The sequence below is a fragment of the Anser cygnoides genome, chromosome 9 (genome assembly GCF_040182565.1).
Source record: "Anser cygnoides isolate HZ-2024a breed goose chromosome 9, Taihu_goose_T2T_genome, whole genome shotgun sequence".
NCBI classification, from domain to species: domain Eukaryota; kingdom Metazoa; phylum Chordata; class Aves; order Anseriformes; family Anatidae; genus Anser; species Anser cygnoides.
In genome coordinates this window covers 5,916,209-5,936,536 of record NC_089881.1, presented here as the reverse complement: position 1 = coordinate 5,936,536, position 20,328 = coordinate 5,916,209, and the positions used below count along the sequence as shown (strand labels likewise).

Here is a 20,328-nt window from a genome sequence, read left to right as displayed (position 1 = left end):
AGCACTACCTCAGTGGGTCCTTCGTCTCTATAGCGTGGCCTTCTAAATGAAATATTAAGGGTACGAATAGATTTGAAAGACTTATGGGGGGAAAGAGGAGCAGACTTGTAGGCCTTCTACCTTTTTTTTCTTTTCCAAAACCCACATCACTTCTTCCTTTCAAAAACGGATGGCTAGAAATTTATCCCTGAATGTAGTGAGCACTTGAAATGCATATGCCTTTAATGTGCAAATTCTATACCACACAAGGGAATAACTAATGAGCCACTATTTTAATGAATCAAGTTAAAATGGCAAGGTGACATACCTCATTTAAGGGAATGAATTCTTAATGTCATTGTAAAATGAGCCCCTCCTTCTCCTGGGAAGGGAAGACAATATTGGTTTGAGATTAAATCCTACATTTCTTGTGTCAGTTGCAGATTTTGCAGTCTTCAGATCTTAGAGGATCACACCCTTCCAAAAACTGCTAGCAGTTTTTGATCAGGGAAGATAATGAATACAAAGAAAACAAGACCAAGCAGCAGTCAGCGAAGGAGCAAGGCAAGCTCATACCCAAAAGCCCACTCACAGCCCGCAGAATGAGCCCCCCGTGGGCACCCACCACCCTAACGGGGCTGCAGTGGCCACACGTGGCCCAAGATAAACCTTGCTAACGGTTAAAAAAAAAAAAAAAAACTGTAAAGCCACGATAAAAAAATCATACTTACCACTTCTCATACACGGGGTTTTGCTGGCAGATGGGGGCTGCAGGGTCTTTATGAGGAGAGGACGGGCTGCCTGTGAGGGACAGGCTGGATCTGGAACGATCGGGATGGTTGCACCAGTGCAGGGCTCAGTGGGTCAGCAGGGCTGGTGGCGGCTCAGGGATGACGGGCTGAAGAACAGGCATATGAAGCTTAAAGGATGGAGAGGCACCCCACTGGGCCCCTTCCAAAAGGGATCTGCAAGAACTGTGTAATACTTTAAATTTTAATCCATATGCTTTATATGTGAGATTGGTTTTTTCCTTTTAAAATTCATAGAAACTTATTTCTGTCCTACTCTGCAGCATTATTCAAGGCAATGATCTGCACAGTTAATTAACTGGGAAATCTGAAGACTATCTACAGGTACTAAATTCCTGCATACTGCAGCTTAGGCTCCCCTAAATTCCTGATTCGTACCGACAAGCTTGATCCAAATTCCAGTAAAATCAGTAGGAATCTTTCTATTAACTTGCATGTACTTTTTGAATCATTTCAAAATTCCACTGACTATACAACTTTTCTCAAAACAATATTAAGAAGTGTATTTGTAAAATTATGCTTTCAATTTCCCAACCCTAATAACAACATAAAATGACCAAAAAGAACTGTATCATTCACTTCACTGAACTGACATCAGCTATTCAATTGTTTGTGGACAGTATTCCAAGAAGCAGGAACCGTTTCAGTAAAGTTATATTTCTCCTCAAGTCCTGGCTCATTAGTGAGATTCTGCAAGCAGAAAATTAATGGACAGGACACCCAGTTCTCAGCAGGCATGTCTAACCATCACTGAGCAAAGAAGGAAGATCTTTCAGAATTATGTAAACAATTCTCATAAAAGTTGGAAGGAGCTACAGGCAAGTATTTAACTAACCTTTCCTGCTGGGAAGTGAAGGAGGATTGAATCATCTGTCCATGGAAATGAACCGGAGAAGAGCAAGGCTTTGATTTACTGAGTGGGAAGGACTCTGCAGCAGATTGCTGATAACCTTCCTTTGCAAAAGCCCACAAGCTAGAAAGATGGAACGTGACAGCAGGAGGGATAAACAGCCATCCTGAAAACAGGAAAATAATTTATTCCGAATCAGTGTCCATTACTTTTCACAAAGAAATTGTTAGAGCCTTAAAACATATTCATTATTGCAAATAGTTCCATTTATTTCTTCAACAAATAAGATACGTGTTCTGAAGGTATTCAAGTTGTGAAGAGTAGAATTGGCTATTCCATTCACAATCTGAATCGTCTTGGATAGCTGAATTATTTGCATAATTTTAATTACATAACACGGGGCAGGAAAATTGAGCCTTTAATCACAGTGAGTAATGCTTACCAAGGAAGAAGTCCTATTGAAGTCCAAAGAGCAAAGACTTTTCAACATTAGAAAATGAGTCAGAATCTGGCCTTATTCATAGTTTGTGCTCTGAGGTATTTTTACTCCTTGTTTTTCAAATATATACCTGTCCCACACAGTTTTGTCAGGTAGCAGCAACAAATACCTTTTGACTTGCATAGCCAGCCAGCATAGCACCAATTGAAAACTGAAATGCTATAAAAGAAGGATCTGATGTTCAATGACTCAGGTGGAGGAAGCAGAGGGGCAAAATACTTCTTTCTCCAGAGTCTCCATGTTCATGAAGTACAACCATTCACATTTTTTAAAATGCAGTGTTCTAGTCCTCTTCCAAATTTAGATAAATGTTAGTAGGATAAAAGAAAGTCTAAAATACCATACAGCAAATGAAAAATAAGACAGAGCTGCATCCGATTAGTTTTTAGCACCACACACACAAAAAATTATGAGCTGTTCTGTCATCGTTTTCTAGAGGTCTTTACGAGGGATCTAAATTGCTATTGTGGGAAGAGCACTAATAGAAAAAATTACAAACATATGCTAACTTGTGGTGTTTTGTATGCCAATTAACACCCCCCCTCCCCCCAGTAAATTAGATGAACTCAACAAGCAATAGTCTTTATTAAGACAAGCATTGTAAAAGAGACTGCAACACAATGAACTGACAAAAAACCTCTGTTAACCTAACAAAAGTGATGGGATGAATCTGAAATTAAACTGTAGCTGCAAACAGCGATCGGCAGAGACACCACACAGCACACTACCCAATTCCAGAGCAGCACTATCAGAATCTGTCAGTAGGCATCTGTCACCTACACATGCACTTGTAAGGAAAAGAGTATGGGACTGAAAGAGGAGAAAAGGTACAAAATAAAGCATTTCTATCAGTGAATGACCTTTTTTTTTTTTTTTTTTAAGCTTAAAAGGCCACACTTTCCCCAAAATGTGGTTTCAGCACCAAGGAATTTGAACTAAATCAGCATCAGTTTAGCCAGCCATTTCTGTTAGGTATTTCCAACTTTCCTTGTGGAGGAAAAGGTTTAAAACTATGTTATTCTATTTAGAGATGGAGCCAAAGCAGCACTAAAAGCAGGTCTAGCCAGTAATTTGAATGTCAAGCTATTTTCCTTCCATCATTATTATTTCAGTTCGTACCTGCTCGAGTAGAGTTTTGCCCACATCTGTTATGTCTGGTTCATTAGAAGAGCTTGCTAATAAATAAACTGTTTTAATAATAGACTTTTGGGTCTTGCACTAGAACAAAGTTATCATCTATATCTCAGGCCTTTTATCCTCCTTTTATGTGGAGGATGGAAGTTCCTTTTGTGGAGGATTTCACAACTTCATTTTGCTTTCCTTGGGAACAAACCTCTGGATTGGCAAACTTCTCCAGATATTGAAAGTATTGCTCCAGATGAAAATGTTTCAGTGTTGATGGATTTGGTGGGGGGAGGGTGTAATGCAAGTTCACATTAGGGCAAAAGTGGCAAAAAACACTCTCAACTATTCATATCGAGACACACTACTCACTCCAAAGCATTGAGGGGATGTCGTTTTTCTGATGGCAGCAGTGGTTCGGGTTTTCTTTTTTATTTCAACATACATGGTCTCTTAGATCAAGTCAATTCAGAATTCAAGTCTGAAACTCCCAATTAGGCTTGTGCAAATGTACCCTGTGTTTTCATGTCTTTCTCCTTCCCTCCTTCCCATTCATTCTCCCTTCCTGCTTCCCCAGCCTCGCAGTAAAGCCTTCTAGACTTCACAAGAGCTGCTGTACTACTCCAGCCAGCTGCCGCTTCAGCCCCAGGTTGTGCTTTCAAGGCATAGTCCTCAAGCAGGGTGGGGTTGAATCTCAAACTGCAAACCTGAGCCAAAGTGCATGAGACCGTGGGAGAGCACACCATGCAAGTGCTGCTGCACGTGGAAGCCGCTCCGTGTGCACCGCTACAGGAGGAGACAGGGAGCTACCTCTGACCACGCTGGGTCGGATACCAGCATGACCACGTTAACACTGTGCTGCGCCAAAATTCACACATCCCATTCTTCTAAAACACACTGGATCAAGCAATGGCTTTTCCACTGAACTTGAGCCAGTGCTACTTTTGGTTCATTTATGAATCTCAGCCAACCCGTGTTTAGTTTAGTCCCTCAGTTCTCTTTCCTCCATTTAACACATTAATTTTGCAATGAGGTCTAAGGAATCAACCCAGCAACAGGGAATAGAGGAGGCCATTCATTTTCCCTGGGTCTTCAGCTGGCAGCATTAATCCTCAAGGCTCCAGAGTTACAAATCTGCTCTCACAGGCATATTGCTTGTATGAAAAAAGGAATGCTCAAATTTGACAGGGAACACGTAGCAGATCTGCATTAAGTTCAGTCAAGCAGAAGCGTTCTATTTTTCAGCAACTCAATAACATGTTATCAGTTACCCTTTTCTTTAAGACAATCAAAATTCACTACAGAGGGGTGCAGTGAGCTGTCCCCACAGAAATGGTAACACCTAAACCTGATGGGAATCTGTGAAAGCAACCGTTTCTGCTGCCCCTTCTGCCAGATGGCATACGAACAAATCAGCCAATTTTCCAAAACTTCAGTGGAGCAGAGTAGTGGATGCACTGGGGGATGCATGAGGTAAATTTCACCCTTACAATGGTGCAGAAAGAAAGAGTTAAAAGAAGTTCCCTTGTATACATTCTACACAAACTTACACGCCCAGAGGCGCTGCATTTGGCTTCCTGTACCTTATGTTTTACCTTTTTACTTACCCCTAGTGGTTCATTATTGCAGGCCTTTGACTTGTGAGAACAAGCCTCACCATTCCCTCTGGGAGTTTCACCACTGCCCTCTCGCTCCCTGTTACTCCCTCCCTGTTACTCCCTCTTTTGTTTATCATCTCCTAACTACCTCTCCCATTCAGGTTGGGAAAGGAGGTAAAAGGCAAAATTTTTATCATGATTTCTCCCTCCTCCACAATCTCTTTGCAAAATCATTTTGCTCTTAACAAGAGAAACACCACCGTAAGGTGAAGACACCCTACTGTCTTGAGCCAGGTAGAGTTAATTTAGAAAGCAGCGAGGAAGAAACCCACAGGCCAACCTAACATCACAGATATCCACACCATCTTCAGACTCTGAAATGCTGGCTGCAGCCTGCCTGAGTCCTTCCCTCCCTGCGAATCTGCCTGCAGTTTGGATCAGGCTCCAAATGCTCCATGCCTGCAAGTCTCCTATGCTTGTTTGCAGGATTCAGAGAGAGGCTTTTATACAGCAATGGTCAGCTCAGTAGCAGATGTTTACAAATATGTTGCACTAAAAAGAACCTCCTCTTCTAGCAGCATCAGTCAAATAATAAATGTACTCAGTAAACCTGATTACATTTGCTGAGTCATTTATTTAGCACAGCTTTTCCCTCACCAATCTTTTTGCTTACCTTAATGGTCGAGGGAAGCAGTTTATGAAAATATATTAACCTGAAAAATATTTTACTATTTCAAACCTTATTCTTCCCCCTGTAGGGTAACAGGTAGCTTCTTGCCCTTCTAACAGGAGAACGTGACACAAGGTTCGAAGTAGCAAATGCAGCCTCTTCCCTTGGGTCCAGCCACCTTTAACTTCCACAGGGGACAGAACAGATGATTGAAAGAACATGGGAAGCCAAGCTCAACGGAGATGAAGGTGGTTGAAGGAGGACAAAGAAAAAAAAAATCATTTAATCCTTTTTTTTTTCTTTCCAAAAATATATTTGATTTCCTGGTGAATGCAATAGTGTGTGCTGCACATGTTTTCTTTTCTTTTTTAGAAATAAATAATTTGCAGGTGTGTGAAGCTCAACTATAACAAATCTTTCAAACCAAAGCAACATTTTCTTTGTATGATTAATATGTTACATTACAGTTTGCTTATAAATTAAAGGAACAGAATATGATGTACTGCAAAGGAGTTGCATATTTTCCCTGCTAAGCTACAGTGCCTGTAAATCATTTCCACCACACTTCATTTTTAATTTGAATTCATAAAAGGTTGTGCATTTCTTTGTGGTTTTGAATAAAAAAATGATTAAAGGCTGTAAACTTAAATGTTTATTAAAGGAAAAAATATGCTGATCTGAAGCTTCAGGAATTAAAATATATGTAAAATATAAGAAAGGCGAATGAACAAGCAAGATTTCTAGTTAACCCCTGGGAATGTAAGTGAAATTTGAAGCTTTCCCCCATCTACATTTGGCCAGGGGAGGGTGGTAAGGGAAGGCAATGGTGAGGAACTGGAAGGTCTGGAACAGAAGTGCCCTCCACAACTCCCAGCTACCCAGGTCAGGAATTTTGTGAAGTCACTTTAGCCCATTGCTAGCTAACCATCTAAAGAGATGGATTTCAGTCTTTTAGAAATGCAGGTTAATTCCCACCACATGTCCAGATTAACAGTGACAGAACTGATAGCTGGCCCTTTGCTATCCAGATGATAGGTGTAGTATCAGTTTCCATTTTGTAGCAATAAACCAACAAATTCAGGTTAAATCCTGCACCATAGTTTTGGATAGATGGAGGATTTATTGCAGGGTTGTGTTTTTAAAGGAATTATGAGGGTGTTTTTTTTATTCTGGAATTAAAAACAAAGTGACAACTTCTATGAGATGCCAAACTTAGTTCCTGCCCAGCTGTGGATATTCTGGTGCCCTATATTTAAACAAATTTGACTCTCAGACATTATTATAACATCAGTGAAACCTTATATCTCACTTTTGGCAAGATCCTTTATGAAACCTTATATCTCACTTTTGTAGCCTCAAAGTTATACCTTGAGTGTAGGGAAGCTTTGGGATAGGCTTCAGAAATGATCCTTAGGTGAAGCACCAGTCTTAAGGTATAGGTCATGCTTCTATTGAATGAGGACTCTATATTCACATTCTCTTTACGACACAACTCGTTCAATTTAAGGAGAGATCACCATCACTAATATGATGGCCGTCAGGAGGAAGTAATTTTAATCACATTAGCAAGAAAGTCATTAGCATGATATCAGACTGAAACTTTGCAAAATGCTTCCTATTACATATTTAGTAAACAAACTTAGAGCTGCTTTTAATGCCTCTTTCAATAAGATATTTTGCCCATCAGTAACAATTTTGCAGAATTCCAAAATTAATGAAAATGATGGCCCTAACATCATACAAATATGTAATTTCATAAAAATTAGCTGCACCCTTGTCTAACCTCTGCATTGATTGATTTCAGTAGGAATGAATATTTGAAATAAAGCACATATTTAAAACTTTTCAATGCATCAGAATGCAGCTGAGTAGTTCAAAATCCTTTTTGTCTTTTACTTAAAACTGCGTTGCTGTTAACAATAGTAGAACAAACTTTTCAGAATGCACTGGAAGGTTACACTGAAAACTGCACACCACATTTTTCAAATGGAAACAGTTCCCTGTTCACGTTGTAGTTGCTGAGAGTTCCCATTTCCAAAGCAGCAAAATTTCCCCAGAGCAGAAAGATATGTTAACAGAGATCTACACTTTGCTCAAAGCATTTTGACTCATACCTCTTCCGTTTCGAAGAGAAAGGAGAGCTACAAATACTGTATGAGCTATCTGCCTGGTGATGCTGACATTTTCTTAGAGAATACTGCATAGAGATCCCAGGCTTATCCTTCAGAAAATAGTCCTGCCATGTACGTGTGCAGTATGACTGTAAAAAATCAAATCTAAAATTCAGAAAACAAAAAATACAGAAGTCCCCAACAATACACCATCATGCTTTCATCTATTTTTTTGTTTGTTTGTTTTGTTTTGTTTTCAGACAGAAGAAAGCAGAAAGCCAACAAACTGGCAAATAATTTAAGTTTTAAAAGATGATTAACTTTACATTATGATGAATTTTTCTTGGTCTGATCTGGTGACGATGTACAATTCCTTTTAAATTCCATACTTGATCCTGGGTTCAGTAGACGAAGAAACCCCTTAAGCCCTAGCATGCAGTTCCGCACAAAGTGGGGGTCTGGATGTGTAGGGTGCTTTCAAGTAATCAGACCCCAAGCCACACCAACACTATATGAGGAACAAGGCTCCAGACCACATTTAGAGAGCCCAAGAGCGGAGGGGGGAAGCCTCATGACTGCCTTGCTCTTTAGAGCATGCAGAAGGTTGTATCCATGTAAAATAATGTTAAGGGCTAAGACTTTAACCACGGCGGATGAGAAATTCTACATCTTGGCCAGGATCAGTAATCCTGCATTTCTGCATGTCTGCAGTGAGTGTAGGGAAGCCCCAGCCAGCAGGACCCAACAGGCTGCTTAAAGAATCATATTTATATCAGGCGCCCAAAGAATGTTGTTTTGCTTGGCATTTCCTGCCTGACTGGTTCTCCTCCTAACAACCAATCTTTGTTTGTCTTAATTTAAGATGTTTACTTTCTCTGTGATTGCAGTAAAAGCCCATGCCTTCCTAAGAAGCAATTTAAAGAAAACAATGCAAGGCAGGAAAGCAACTCATAACAATGTCCAAGAAACTGAGCCTGTAACATTTTTGCTGGGACACTGGCAAAATAATGAGCAATCTCCTAATTACAAGGAAGGCATTTAAGTAAGCACAAAGGCCTTAGATGATGCTAAATTGACAGGTCTTGCAGACAAACTGCTTAGTCACAATTTAGCAGACAAAAAAAAAAAAAGCCACTGCAAACATCTATAGACTGTCCAGCCAACAAGCCTTTGCCATTGTGATGCAAAGTAACAGCGCTTTCTTTTTTTTACAGTTGAAGTTTGCATTGTCTCACAGATCCACCCTACTATAAATTTATACTTATTTCAGCCTACATTCCTAGCAAATTACAAACCCTTCCTTTAAACTGAATGGACACTGCAAGAACAGAATCAATTCGTAAACTGAGGTCCAGATACAATGCTGAAGACTCACAATAGACCTCATTTGCTGCAGTGTTTATTCATTTATTTATGAAGACCAGCTCTTCTGTATTGAAATCTCCTGCTACAGTTCAGAACTCTTTAAGGATTACAAGGAATAGAAAATTGAAATAGTTGCCAGTAAGGAGAAATTGTCCATAATATTAGGGCTTCTTATAACAGATTAGGCACACTCTAATATGCTACAGGAAAAGAATCTTCTCTGAAAGAAACCTGTCTTGGAGACAATAGTGTAACATCTTTGTTCACTACATTATATAGTCTAAAGCTAACTGGGTAAAGATGGCACTGTGCAAGGTTAGAATATATCCCAGTCTAAGCAGTTGGGAGAAAAAAAAAAAAAAAGGATTTATATGATGGTGTATGATGGTGTGTCCTGTTTCAGAGGCAATATCGTAACAGTGTGTAACTCATACTTTTTCCATTCACATTAATTTTTTTCCCTATCATACCTCCATTATTCTTAGATTTTAATCCATTCTATCATTACCAGAAAAGATTATAATTACCTCACAAAAAAATCCCTAGAAAAAATGGTATCTTACAGAAGTTCACAATTCCATCCACCAACATCAGATTTCATCAACCCAGGAGTCTGTCACACAATCACAGAAGTTGGCCTTGGAATGGATGTCCAGAGATCATCTAGTCCAACTTCCCTACTCAAGATTAGCTACAGCAGGTTGTCCGTACACAGTCACGTTTTGGTCATCCCCAAGAAAAGAGGTTTCACAAACTCCCAGGGCAGCCCATTTCACTGCTTGGCAACCCTCACAGTAAAAAGGTGTTTTCTTATATTTGAGTGGAATTTCCTGTATTTCAGTTTGTGTCCACTGCCTCTTGTCCTGTCACTGTATACCACTGAAAACGGTCTGGCTTCATCTTCTTACCCCTTCCCATTGATAAGATCCCTCTGAGTTTTGTCTTCTCCAGACTAAATAACCCCATCTCTCCCAGCCTCTCCTTACATATGAGATGCTCCAAGAACTTAATCATATTTGTGACCCTCTGCTGGGCTCTCCCCAGTGTCTCCCTGTATCTCTTGTACGGTCTCCAGCACCTGGCACAGCATTCCAGATGCATCTCAGCAGGGCTGAGTAGAGGGGGAGGATCACCTCCCTCGACATGCTGGCAACACTTACCTTAATGCTGCCCCAGAGGCTGTTGCCTTCTTTGCCATAAGGATGCATTGCTAGCTCGTGGTCAACTGGGTGTCCACCAGGACTCCCAGGTCTTTTTCTGCAAAGCTGCTTTCCAGCCAGTCAGTCCCCAGCCTGTTCTGGTGTACAGGCAGGTATTGCTCCCTAAGGGCAGCACTTTGCGCTTCTCTTTGTTAAACTTCATGAAATTCCTATCAGCCCACTTCTCCAGCCTGTCCAAGTGCCTCTCCGTGACAGCACAACCAGCTGGTGCATCAGTCACTCTTTCTAGTTGCTTATCATCTGCAAATTCTTTGAGGGTGTATTCTGTCCCATTGTACAGGTCATTTATGAAGATGTTAAACAGGGCTGTCCCCAGCATCGAACTCAACCATGGTGTTATGGCAGTAGTGACTGGCCTCCAGCTAGACCCTGAGCCCAGCAACACAACTTGGTTTCAGCCCAGCTTACTGTCTATTTGTCTAGCCCATACTTCAACAGCTGTCTGTGAGGATGTTAAAAAAAAACACTCTGAAATCAAGATAAACAATAGCCACTGCTCTCCACATCAAAACAAGCTAGTTTTCTGCACTCCTTACAGCCAGTGTATGCTTTTTCTAATGCACTCTTCTTTACGTAAGCTCTTAAAAAGTTTTACCTGCCCACCATAAAAATGTAATGTATTTAAAGCAAATTTGAATTACTTATGGAAGGTGTATGACTGAGTATAAACACTTTTAAGACTAACTGCAAAATCAAATAATCCTGGTGAGTAAATACCAGTTATGATTTGGACATTAAACTGAAAGTTAGGCATGTAGTGAAGATAGTAACTTTCCCCATGTTCTGAAAGTACAATATCTGCTATCTCATTGCCCTGTGGAAGATCCAGTGCATCAAATTCAGGTTTTCTCATTTATTTCCTTGAGCTCAGGACCAAATCCCTGGGTTTCACTGTAAACCGGCTATCAGAAAACACTAAGTCCTTTACACACCAGCTTCTAATAGAGATGGGAGACATGATCTGGCCAGGAATCCCAGGCTTTAAAAGCACGAGGCAGTAGAATGATGCCTCCCATGAGACTTTACGTCAGTTCAGGGGGATATAGTTCAGCCACAAGACAATCCAGAACAAGACTTTTTGATCTTACTCAACAAACCAAAACATTCAAACATTTCTCAGAAGTGCCACATCCAAATTCTCTGTGGCCAGCGTTCAGGGGAGCAAGATGCATTTTCCAGTTAAGGCTCTGGTAAACACCTCAGTAATCAGAAGTTCTCTAGATACACGTACTATTGATCAAAATCACAGTCTGACTTTAATTTGTAAATATGCCAAAAGCCACTGAGTTATTTCCACCTCTAGGGACTTTGTCATACAAACATGACATTGTACACAAAGGCAAAACCAGAGCTTAAGAGTAGCTCAAATCTACACAAAATGGCTCTGTTTTTTTTTTTTTTTTAAGGTTCAGAACAATTTTCCTCCATTTCCCTCCACAGTTCCATTCCCATGCTTACCTTCTGGAATTCTTCCGTAAGTAGATAGGCTACTCCCTCTTCTCCAACAGTCAGGTCCTTAGAGGGACTGCAGGGTACACAGCAGCATTCTCTGGTGGGGAAGCACCTTGTGGCTCTCTCATTAGCACTTGGGATGACCAGTTGTAGTTTTAGAGCATTTTCACACTCTTTCCAGTAGCTTTTAGAACAGCCTTCTTGAATCTTAAAGTTCACAGTCATGTCCACCATTGCAGTGCGGGTAGCAGCTTTTATGAGAGGGAAACTACATCTAAACCAGCCCCCTCCTATCCGAGGAACATATTGGCAGCAAACCAAAAATAAGCAGTCCAGTCTGAATGTATCCCTGCACCAGGAGAAAGGGATTTTTTTCTCTGAGGAGGAAAAAAAAAATGTGTATTAGTTAATTTTCAGAAGTTATACAGACATCTAGAAGATATGTTAAATTCCCCCAGAGCTGTAAAACAACTTGAACTGTACAAGATTAGTACACATACATGCGGAAACATAGGTAGTATGAGTTTTAGTAATGTCATGGAGTAGCAAGAGCAGGACTCCAGGTAGGAAGAGGAGCCAGGAGCTGAGGGAGACCATGGCAGCAGCAGGGCTCTGCCTTCCCCTTCAGGAGGGTACCCCACCAACACCAAGTTGAGCAAGCAGAGCGAGATAGTGACAACAGGTCTCTCAGGATCTTTTTACTACTATCCTAAAAGGCAATGCTCAAAAGAAATCATCTCCCTGATATAAAGGGTGACTCACAGTATGACTCACTTAGTATTTTCTCTCATAAAAGTCTGCATTCCTCTTGCTCCCCGTTTTAAGTTTTATAATAAGTCCTGTTTCAACCATTTTAGAGCGAAGATACACGCGTTGTGTAGTCACCACTTTGTAAGTTGATTTACTACCATGCAAAACATTTAGAGTTCTCCAGAAAAGCTTTGAAGGCTTTAATATCAGAATCTTTTGCCAAAGTCTGCTTTGGTACCAATATATGATTAAATTAAAACCTAATTAAAGTCTAAAATGAATTATGTGCATTTTCTCTACATTAGACAGACCTATTTGCATTCCATGAAAGATCACTGACATGGCAGCATGCCATTTATTCAGTTTAATTCAAAGATGTCCCAATGAAACTTGTCTCTTTACCTACCAGCTTTCTGCCCCACATATGCTACATTTGTCTTCTGAATCAGGTGACCAGGGCCTAAAAGTTTAGACGGATTTCATTACCTGAGGTCGATAATGCATAAACATATACAATTAGTAGCAGCCAGTCCACTGAACCATTCCTTTGCTTTGTCCACACTGACATTGATTACAAAACATTTTGCTTGGGTTTTGTTCCTGAATGTGAGAGTCATCCTTCAGTACCAGAAACCCATCATTAAACATTTTCCCCTTCAGGTGTTCTTTACTTGTTCCCAATACTTTGCTCGGAAGAAACTCACTAAAGCATAGCAGTGTTCATAACAACCAGTGAATTTTAATTATTTCCATCCAAGGAAAGCAGTCTTAAAGTAGCAACCAGAGCAATTATGGCATTCTAGCTGACAACAATGGAATGGCATTTTGCTATTGGAGGTACATCTCAAGGGATTCCTTGTTTTAAGGCACTGACCCCACTGACTCTGTACTGATATAGAAAGGAAAGCTCATCTGTAGCCTAAAAAGCAGCACTGTTGTCTGCCACAAATATTTTAGGGAGAAAATTTTAGATTACACAAGAATAGAAGTGACTTTGTAATATACAATCAAGAGAGAACACATATGGTCAGAAAGGCAAAACCTATAAGCCTCCCATGCTGTCTTTGAAAGTAACTTGAAGATAGGATTTCAATGATCATAAGTGAATATGAGATTTAGATGTCCACGCACACACACACCAAAAAAAAAAAAAAAAAGATATAAAGAACCTTTCCTTTATCACAAATGCTTTCCCGACAGGTCAGACTTGCAACTGTTTGCACAGAGCAATAGCTGATATTCTTTACCTGTTTCATTTCTGAGGCATACTGAATGGGAATGTGAGGTGGATCTTTCTAAGCAAAGGCGTTCATGTCACAAATGGAAGTCTTCTGATTCTGGGCAACCAAAACCTGTCCTTTAAGAAGCCCTCCAAATGACAATCCTGGTTGTATGCCTTCAGGACTCTCCTTCAAATCCACCTTGCTCCTGCAGCAAAACAGTTCTTCCTCTCCTAAACTTTAGGTTTCTACTTAGCACTGCATAAGAGACAACACAATCTCTACCCACCAGCCTTGGATTCAAAAACCTTCTACTCAGAGACAGTTGTTGAGATGCTATCCCCAACAGCAGCTTGATTCGGGCTATCCAGGGCCATTCTTTATTACTTCCTTCCTTGCTTCTGCAGATTTTCATTATTCCTTAGAAGCCGCTGAGAACCCCATTTTCCTTCCTTTTTTCCTGTGTATCTTTGCAAAGTGCAAGTTGGGCTCTCTTCCAGGTCTCATTATAAGGGGTCATGTCAAGGTGTAACTTGGTATTGAGCACCAAGTTCTTCCTTTAAGTCACACAGTGAATGTCTAAGAATATTTTTGCTTTTTGTACCTGTAGACTACATCTCCTACAGAGCCTCCACAACTGCCTCCGATAGGCCCAAGTAAAGCTTAATCAAAAGAGCCACTGAAAAGGCTAGCAAGCCACTTATTACAACATCACATTTAACCATAACAATTTGTTGCTGTGTTTTGGTAATAAGCATTTAAGATTGAAATATTCCTCATCACTACTGTGAATTCATGTCATCAACATATATTTCAAAATTAATATAAATGGATAAATCAATATCAGTTTTCTATTATCTATCAAGCCTCTTCCATGTAGGCCATATAAGATCTGTACTAAAAGACCAATTAGATTCTCAGCCACCACATTTGTTTTTCATACAAGTTACTGGAATTTTTCTGAGTTGCACCTGCTGAGCCTGTGATGGAAAACAGTCAGCTGTGGATTTACTGTGGAAAAGGTAGCAAAGAGAGAATTGAGTATTCTTCTGTTACCAAATCTGTTAAATCTCAATTCATTCTTCTGCTTTTCTAAAATGAAACCAGTTGATAAGTCTTTTATGATCACTGCTTACATTAGGTAAATCTGCCTACTGACTATTGCATTCTACTTATTGCAGCACTGAAGCACTACATGCATTTTCATTAAAACATTTCTCTAATGTAGGAAAGACCTACTGGCTCCATTTCAGGTTTAGAAAGCCAAGGCATAGAGAAGTCAGGTTAGATATCAGCGATGGACTGCTCACCACATCTCGAGCTCATGTTTGCCATTAGACATCACTTTGCTTAGGAACCAGCAGAGTATGAATTTCCTCACAGCACTGGCCATTGCTTAACATCGGATTTCCTTTAACAATATTTAGCCAATCACCCATCAAGTTTTCCTTTGCTCTGTGACAGTTTCCTTACATTAAAGAACAAGATTATTTGCAGGTTTCCAAGATCTGTTTTTCTATAAATCTAAATTATGGCTGACTAGCGGTATCCCACATCTTGGCTGGGATAAGGTGTGGAGCAAGGCTAAACACTTTGAGGTGTCAGAAGGATTCAGAAACTAAGACAGAAGCAAGAGATAAATGGCTACTGGCAGTAGAAAGCAGTAAGGAGCCCTGCTACTTGGGAGGCAAGGGGTGGGAGGGGCGCAACAGGGGGAGTTCGTTTGGCAGGAGATAAAGTTTAGAGGTTTCTGAGCACTGAGTTACTGGGAGCTGAATGGAAAGTGAGAAACAGGTGTAAACTTTGCACCTTGCACTGCTGCTTTGACTGCCACTGCTGCAGCAGTCAGTTTTCCCTGGCCTTGATTCATCAGACAAGGCAGTATGAGAATATGTTTCTTGGGCACTGCTGAGACATCTAACAATGTCTGCAGCATGCCCATAAGTGACACCTCAGCAGAGAGGCAGGGATGCATGACTACTATGCAAGATACATGACGTGTGCTCTCTATAATGTCCCCTTGATTTCCTCTGCAATGGTCTGGACCTTTTTGGAGTTAGAGAGACCTATTTTATCTGTTCACCCTCATTCCTGCCCTTCTACCTGTGGAGATGATTCCCTTCTCTTGCTAGCACAACACTTGCCATAGTGACCGGTCTTTCCTGAGTAGCATGCCATGTTCAGACCCAGCTTAGAAAGATGGGTGGTCCTAATCACATGAAAGACACTCTGAGCCTGTACTTAGCTTCCCTGTCAGGTCAATCAGGTTCTTTGGCTGGCTGGCATTGTGATTAACGTAAATATGCCCTTGAGAAAATAAAATGTGCCTGGTAAAATTCAAAGAATACATAATTTTCTCTTATCCGCTGGCCAGAGTTATGAACAAATCGCTGTATGTAGAGGAGGAATTATATTAACATTGTTAAAAATAATTTGACAGGAAACAGAAGATTCACTTCCACAAAATTGGGCTATGAGTGAAATAATAAAATATACTATCTTTTCTTTAGCAATTCAGTGTAATTTCTGTTATATTACTGGACATTTACAGTACAGTGCATGTATCTTGATAAAAACCTCTCTCTTACAAGCATGCTCAGCATTTGCTGGTGGCAGAGGAAGTAAAGGTGAAATTATCCTTCAGTCTACACTTGGACACATCCCCAACAGGAATCACCAAATATGATTCTTTATGATCTCTACGATTTTAGAGTTTTTTAAAGTCATTTAAAAAATCCTAGATTAGTATTTAACCTAATTCTACAGATAGTGTTTTTTGTGTTTCTTTTTTTTTTCTTTTTTAATTTATCTGTCCAGATGACATAACTCTCATATTAAGGCTAAAGATTTATGTATTTTTCTATTTTTCTGATCTATTAAGTCTCTCTTCCATAGTTTGGTAGCTGATTTGATATTCAATGCATCATAGATAACTATCTTGTTATAGCTAAATGAAATGTGCATTTGGAAATGTTCATTAATACCATTATCATTAATTGGTTCTTACCTGAATATCACTGCTGCAGTGACTCTTCAGATTAAATGACAGATTGCAACTCACTTTTTTTTTAAAGTAGAATTTTAATAGCACCCACACATTGCAAATCAAGTCTAAAGGGCCAAATCCTGCTCTTTTACTGATTTAAATACAAAATCATGGTATCCAGTTTATTCTTACTTTACACCAGATTTTAAGGCACAGAATCCATCCCAGTTTGCTTCTTCTGTATTTTAGTGCAAATTATATCCAAGCATCTTAATCTTCGGAGGGAAGAACATACACTGAAATTCATCTCATTTTGCCTTTTACTGGACTCAGTTGCTGAGGTGTATAGAAACATTCTGGAAAAGCCTGAGCTTTTTTAGGTTAATCAGCAGCACAGTCACATACTTGAAGTTCTCCTCTCACTGAGCCTCTCTCTTTGAACCTCACCTATTCAATCTGATGCCCTTGTAACTCCTCTGAGTTTAGCTATCCTCTGCCGGTGTAGTCCTGGTACTGCAAGGCCACTGAGATATCAGCTGAATACAGCTCGGGATCTGGCCTTGGGAATACACAGACACAGGTGTGTCTGGGATGGTCATGCATCAGATACTTCATGTTCAATGGCCTTTACACCTTAGGCTGCACCTGCAATGTATTGCTAAGCTGCCAGTCCGTAACATAAAACAACTCAGTAATTAGAATAGCAGCTGGCTTGTGACCCATTAAGACTCTCCCTCATACTGCTCCCCCCACCCAAATTGTTTCTGAGCATCTAAGTGAAATACTTGCTAAAAGAACAGGCAAAGGAAACCACAGGAGTCATACTAAAACCCTGAAATAGAGAATTTATTCACTTTTCCCAACACTGAAAGAATTCTCAAATTACAATAGCTATCTGACTCCCAGCCTCACCACCAGAATGCAGAAAGCTAAAGCAGTGTTTTCGCATACACAAAGCTACATTTCATCTGATTAAAAGCAAATGAGAGTCTTGATCCAACTTGCAGGATTAAGTATCTCCTGGAGAGATGAAATGAGCCTTACAATATACTTATTATAAATAATTTATTCATAAGAGAGTCCACAGTGGGATTGACTATAGGTGTAAAGAACTATTTTGTCTTGGCCAGTGTATTAATTGACTTCTTGACTTCTCTAATGCAAAGTAAAACAGACCGCTGCAGCAAAGGAATTGCACTTAATCATCCAGCTGATAGAGCCATCTATGACAGACTTGTATTCAGAACAGTCATTTCAAAGAATGAAGCAGCCATTTGCAAAATTTTAGCAAAGGAGATTTGTTGAAAAACTGGTAAGTGCTAGTAGAGAGCAAAGTGTGTGTGTGTGGTCATATGCATGCATGTTAAAGGAAGAAAGGAGACTCTTCTAATGCTCTTTTAATCCTGCAAGAATTCTCCTGAGGACTTTAACATAGAGAATGTCATTTTCTTCTTAACTTGGCAGCTTTTATTCTGCCAAACTAACATCTGAAGCAGTATTTGAACAAAATAAATAAATAAGCCACACATAACTCTCTTCTTCTCCTTCCAAAACCAGCCCTGGATCTATAAAAGTCAAAGCGTTTACTGTGTATGTAAATCACACAGGTTAGTCAGCTTTCCCAGCTGAGAAACACTAGACTGAGATGAGAGCAAAATGCAACTTAAAGCCTGAAATGTACTCAGTAGTACACAACATGCTCTTTTAGATTTGGTGAGCAAACCTACTCCTGGCATACAATATATAAAAGTGCCTCACACACCAGCACTATTCTTTCTAATGAAAAAACAGTAACAATAAAAAACCTTTCCTGTTAATAAAATTACTAGTAAAAATGATCATTAATGGCAGGCTTTATAATAAATTCTGCTGCCCTCCTGCTGTCCTCTGCACCTGCTGACTGTCTGGCATAGCCTGCCTCCTGCCTTGTCCAGCTGTTTCAAAATGATACTTCACTTGGCAATGCTTTCTAACAAGAGTTCTGGGAGGCTGATACTCCTCAAAGCATGCTCAGCGTGAAACTGCCCCTCTTTGTCCTTATGACACATAAAGGAAGCCTGACTCACCTGTTCTTCTCCCGTTAGACCAAACTTCTAGTTTATTGGTAGCTCTTTACAGCACCGCATCATCCCAAATCAGTTGTAAACACAGTGGAGTCCACCACAGAAAAATCCTGCCAAAAAAAATTGGATCAAATTATTCTAGTGATCCCCACCTCATCCTCACTACCACAACGAATGTAATTGGTGGGGGGGGGGGGGGGGGGGGGGGGTGCGGAAAACAGGACAACTTGGTTTCTCAGACTTTGTTGATCCCCAGGTACCACAAGAATTAACTGGCCAGTCAGTTTCACAGCCCAGGTTTTACCACATGAACAGGAAACCTCCCTCACAGTGGATTTAACACAGTGTGTACTAGCAAAGAGGGCGAAAGGAATAGTGAGATTCACCTTGTTGAACACAGTGAATCTATTTAAAAGTAGTCCAAGGGCAGCATCTGAGTTGGAAAACTGATTCGGATAAATGCTGAAGTTACCCATCAAATGCAGTCACTGGAGGCTTGTGCCATTTCCATGCTGACTGGAGACAGCAGATAGCATACTCTCAATTCACCAGGAAGATGATCTGCCTTCTGTACAGCACTGCTTTTATTTGAGCCAAAGCCAAAGCACCACTGGGCTCCCTGCCACCTAACAATGAGAAACACAAATTATAGGAGCAAATAGCCTTTTTAGCATAAACAATGTTTCCAACCTTCTCTGATTCTGCCCTTCCCTAATCCATATTTACTGGTTTGGGGGACTAATTTCTTCTGTTTCCCTGTCACTATTTGCATGATTGCAGCTGCCTTTACTGATATGTGATGAATTACATGAAAATAAAGAATGAGCATGTGAAAAGGATATGAAAACTACAACTGAACAAGACCCATATTACAGGTGTCTCTTCCCCATTCCTGAGTACCAGACACAGACTGACTTTGTTTCCCACACTCAGCTGATATGGCAGAATCCCAATTTCATTTTAGGCAACAGGAATCCTTCCATTGGCTTCCATACATTTCAGAGCAGAGGTAAGGAAAGAAAAGCTGTCACACATACAAAATATTTTTTACTATTAAACAACTCAACAATTCATTTGAGAACCAGTTTCAGCCAACTTTTAGCAGAAGTCTTGAGGAGGAACAAACTGCGCTATATAGTCCTATCCTTCTGAGGTAACTATTTTCTAAGTTCCTAATTTTCCTACCTTTATTGCTGACCACTCAGGAAAGGGATCACTTGATCTAGGAAGGTTTAACCTAGGAAGAGGCAGAAAATATTAAAGAAAAGCATATTCATCTAGTAAAAGGTTAGTTCCAACTCTTTGCTCCACTGAGTTTCAGAGCTTCCCTCCTAAATTTTCTACTAAATTTCCCTCTCGAAGACTCCTACTTATAATCAAGAGAAGCAAACAATTACACACTCTTGTAATAATTGAAAGATGAAAAGTTAATCAAGCATCTTCGTTGTACTATCATGAAAGATCATCTGAACTGCACATGCAGGTTCTACAACCCAAGTTCTACTATACTTTTTAGGGCCCCAGTGAAGGCTCGACTAGGAATAGCCTGAATTTCTGTGTTACTACAGAGTTATCAGGTATTGCTTTGGAAGCTAGAAGTCCTTGACAGTTTTTTTCATCAGATACCAGTCAAT

General features: G+C 40.1%; 1 long non-coding RNA gene across 1 annotated transcript; it reads right to left on the bottom strand.

Moving 5' to 3' along the window:
• Nucleotides 1-285: 285 nt before the first annotated feature.
• On the bottom strand, nucleotides 286-19,984 carry LOC125182682 (uncharacterized). Its single transcript, XR_007162953.2, has 6 exons — nucleotides 19,880-19,984; nucleotides 19,167-19,320; nucleotides 18,698-18,804; nucleotides 11,682-12,052; nucleotides 1,624-1,804; nucleotides 286-877 (listed from the first exon to the last, which is right to left on the bottom strand). It is a non-coding gene; the product is annotated as an uncharacterized lncRNA (long non-coding RNA).
• Between the last annotated feature and the right edge of the window lie 344 nt (nucleotides 19,985-20,328).